We start from the raw sequence: 5,011 nt of genomic DNA on the forward strand, positions 1-5,011 counted from the left end.
TCCTTTGAGGAAACTAAATTTTCCTTTTCAATCTATCAATTGGAGATAGCTTCTGAGTTAGGAATGGGGGAATGTGTACACTTCTCCTTTCAGCTCTAGGTCTCCATTTGGTGCAGATCCATGCAGACCCCAGTACATGCGGCCTCAGTCTCTGGGAGTTCACATGAGCTTTGCTCATTTGGTTTAGAATGCTTTGTTTCCTTGGTGTCCTCCAACCCCTCTAGCTCTTGTACCTTCTATTCCTCAGGGTCTCTGTGTCCTAAGGGAAGGGATTTGATGGAGACATCCCATTTACAGCTAAGTCTTCCACAGTCTTGCATTCCCTGCATAATGTCTGGTTGTGGGTCTCTGTACTTGTTCTCATCTGCTGCGAAAGGAAGCCTCTCTGATGATGGCTGATGAAGACACTAATTGTGATTACAACATAATGTCATCAGGAGTTGCTGCATTTCTAGGGTTGATATTTATGTGCCAAAGGGGTTTCCTTTATAGATTCTATATCTACTTTTAGTTTTTGAGTTTTTTTATTCATTTTCTTCAACTATTTGTGTTTTCATAGATTCGTTTCCTCTTTAAGGATCTCTATCATATTTATAAAAGCCATTTTAAGTCCTTGTGCTTCAGCTGTGTTACAATATTCAGGACCTACTGTGGTAGGGTCTCTGGGTGGGTTCTAGTGGAGACATATTGTCCTGGCTATTATTGATTTTATTTTATACTTGCTTCTAGTCATCTAGGCTTGTTTTGTGAAGATTATAATTCTAGGTACCCATATCTGTTTTTTCCTCTGTTGGGTGGGTAGTTTTGCTCCTTTGTTTCTGTTGTCCCTTCTGGTTCATTAGGATGTGTAGTAGATGTGTATTGTGATCCTGGTTGGTGTGGTCACTGGGGATTGCAGGTAAAATATGTTTCTAGATATTATTAGCTGAAATGTACGAATGGCTGGGAAGGAGGCTATGAGAGTCCTCAGAAGGTAGGAAAGCAGATTGTGCCACCAGGATCTGCTTAATCCCCTGAGAAGTGGCTAGAAAGTGAGTAGAAACTACCTCAGATTGTCTGCTATAGAGCTGGGGAAGAGACCATGGCATTGGTTATGGAAGCAAGGAAGGAGAGTAAAGATTGAAGCTTGTACCTTCCTGATTTGGAAACCTACTTGGTTCTCTGGCAGGTTTGGCTGGTAGGTTGCTAGGAAATGCCTGTTGAAGTTAGGGGCTGGAATTTAAGATGAATGTTGAGAAAGTTTTGGGAAAGAACATCTGCCTAACTCATGGGAGGAGGTGGTAGAGAGTAAGGGAAGGTACAGCAGGTGGTCTACTACAGATCTGGGTACAAGACTGAGGCGTTGGATTTGGAAGAAGCAAATAGAGAAATGAAAATCTACCAGTTAGGCTAGGCTACCTGCTTCATTGGCCAGAGTGGTTTGAGGGTTCCCCAGGGGCACATCTCTCATTCTTAATACCTGCCAAACAGGGACGATGATTTGTTATTGTAATTCTGTCAGTATAAATCAAAACAAAAAGACGTACTACTTTCACAACTGACTTATTTCACTGTATTTATACTTATGGATATTTGTCTATCATTATGTATATTTAGAGAGAGTTTTTTAAATTGCTGGGTGGAATTCCATATGAGACCTATTAAAGCACATCTGGGTTGCTTCTAGCCTTTACTCTATTATAAATAAAGTTGACATATTGATGTTTAGATTTTGTGTGAGCATAGCTTCTTTCTCTGAGATAAATACTGTGACTGGTTATATGGAAGTTACAAGTTTAGTTCTGTATAAAATTCCTTGTTTGACAGAGCTGTTAAGCTCATTTACATTCTCTTTACCATTTCATGAAGGTCCAGATTTCTTTTTGCATTCTCAAAAGTGACTGGAATTATGACTGCTTTATATTCTGACTATTATGGTAGGTGTGCATCTTATTGTGTTTTTAATTTACACTTTTTCCTGGCTAATGACATTTGAAAAATATTTTTAAGTATTTATTTGTGATCTATCTTCTTTGATGAAAAATCAGTCCATGGCCTTTGCAGATTTTATAATTATATGAATTCATTTACTAACCGAAATGCTATGTAATTTGAAAATGGTTTCTCTCCTTATTGATAGCTTCTTCTCTTTTCCTTTAAGAATGAGGTTTCAAGGTAAATTTCTTAAAAATTGGTGATGGATATTAGTATTTAACTTATATACAACATTTTGCTGTCAATTCTTAGAGCAATTTGCTTAGCTCTTGATCCTAAATATTTTTCCAATTTTCAGTTCATATTGGTTCAATGTGTGATATATTGGTTAAGGTTCATTTTCCTGGATACGGATGTCTACTTACACCAACATCATTTGTTGTAATGCCTGCCTTTTATCCATGGTTTTTCCTTTGAGGAGTGGAAAGATGTTATTTTGCCTTTCACTTCCAAAGGGATATGGTATATCATATTGTGAATGACATGGCAACCAGCGTAGAAGGCATGGTGGTAAGAAGAAATCCTTGGCTGGACATTCACGTATCTATAGTAAGACAGTACACAGTGATGAATGCTTGTGCTCATCCCACTTTTTTTCCTTTTTTTTTTCTTTTACAAAGTTCAGAATCATGGGTTTTCTGACTTTATATATACCACACCTGGTTATGCCCAGAGGAGAATGTTGTCTAGCCAATATAGTTGAATCTGTGATCTCACTCTTACTTTAAGAAACCTGTCTCAAATACAATACTCATATACGAAAGTTTCAAATAAATTGAAAGCATAAACTTAAAAGTAAAATAAATTCTTGGACAGTTATTCTAAAACAGTAAGATAGAGCTTGAGGTAGTCATCTAATGTTAACTTCTATTCTCTATATGCACACACATATATACAACAAAGATAAAGTTACAAAAAAATTAAAAAGAAATAAAGGTAGATGTGACATTATTTGGGGAGGCAGTAGGGACCAAAAACACGAGGAGTGAGTACAAAAGAAGGAAATGGGTTAATACAAACAAAGCAAACATATATAAAACAATCACATATAAAAAGCAATCACAAACTACTATTTTATTGATATATTCTAATTAAAAGGAAAAATAGTGTATGTATGTGCATGTGGCTGATGCTGCAGTCTCTATTTTGTTTTATCAATGCTATAGAACAACAATGTTACCTTATTAAAATAGACCACTTTGTAATCAATCACATACATACTTTGGAAAACGAATTTCAAAAGTAATTCTGTATATAATAGCCTCAAATAATCAAATAGGAATAAATTTAATAACAATAAGAAAGGCAAATAAATACATTCTCATGAAAAATATCTAGCAAAAATAATAAATAAATGAGATGAATACAATATGTTTATGGTTTAGGCGGTAAAAGAAAAAAAATATTTTTCCAAATTTCTTTGTTGTTTCAAATATGTCTTACAGTCTCAGTCAAATATATAAGCATATTTTTGTTATAGAAATTGACAAACTGAATCCAAAAAAAGTATAGCATTTCAAAGACTGGGAGAAATCAAAGCAATATTTAAAAAGAACATCACTAAAGGAAGTACTTCAGTTGATATAAAATATTAATATTAAGGTCAAGACTGTGATATTCCCCCAAGTAATGACAGATATTATTAAAAATAGAAATCTAGAAATAAAGCTGAACTTAGACAGTTATTCATTTTTTGTCAAAACAAGAGCAATTCTACAAGGAAAGGAAAATATTTTGATTTTGTTTTGCTTGACTTTTGATCTCCTTTTACAGAAAGTTCTAGAATAATTGCATAACCATGAGAATAAATAAGAATCTTAACCTTTTTGTGACAGCAAATATGAAAATTCCACTTATAAAAATAATAATTCTCAAACCTTTTATCTTACAATATACAGACTTGATTCAAGGTGGGCCATAGACATAAACATAAAGGTTAAACCATACAGTTTAAAGGAAAACATGGGCAAATATTTTTCAAAAACTTGTAGATTAGGAGTTTGTGTACAAGGCACAGGAAAATAGCAATATAATACTGATAAACATTCCATCAAAGGCTCAATCTGTTGCTTGCTCTTGCTCACAAGGAGACATTATTGAAGTATAAAAGTCTTATACTAGGAGAAAATATTTTTATAATTAATATCTAATAAGATTGCTACTCAGAATATCCAAGAACTTCATACAACTTCAACAATGAAATTCTAAAAAAAAATTTTAATTGTGTAGAAGTTGCATAGCCAGCTCAGAAAGCAGTTTGCTTGCTTCTTATAAAATTGAACATAGAATTGTGAGATGACTCAACTTTCTCATTCTTACATACTTACCTAAGTGAATTGAAAACTTATATGTACACAAAAACTGTATAATAAGGGTTAAAACAGTTTTCCTACTTCTCTAAACTGGAAGCAGTCAAGAGATTGTGGAGCCTTACTTTCTAATCACAAAGGAGAGATGGTTGCTTTCGCAATGATGGAGATGAGGCTTCCATGAATTTTGGCAAAGCAAAAGCAACATATAAAACTTAGATCCTAGTTTTCTAGGAGTTTTAGGGAGGACAGGAATGATTACAAATAAACTATATATATGTGTTTTTCTAGATGATGGAAATGTTCTGCATAGAACTATGCTAGAGACACATGAATACATATTTTTCAAAACCCATAGTACCATCACAGAGAATGACTTACTGTATAAACAACAAAAATAATCTAGTATATCAATAGAACCTGGGGTGGAAGGAAGAGTATGGCAATTATATCTAACTTTTATAGATAAAACATAGATTTATTTCATGAATTGAAGAGGGAAGCAGCTGACTTCATAATTGTGGTTATTTGGTGTGACTTGGAATAAAATTTCCAAGGTAAAGAACAACAGAATTCCACACAAGCATTGTATTATAGATAAATCTCTTCTTTACAAGGGTACAGTTTGGTAATTCAGAAACTTCACTACATGTTTGTTGGGGTTAAAAAATATAAGTGGATTAAAAGTAGTAAGAGCAAGCTTTCTCTACCAGTGAAATAATTAACAA

Source organism: Mastomys coucha, chromosome X (genome assembly GCF_008632895.1).
Source record: "Mastomys coucha isolate ucsf_1 chromosome X, UCSF_Mcou_1, whole genome shotgun sequence".
Lineage (NCBI taxonomy): Eukaryota > Metazoa > Chordata > Mammalia > Rodentia > Muridae > Mastomys > Mastomys coucha.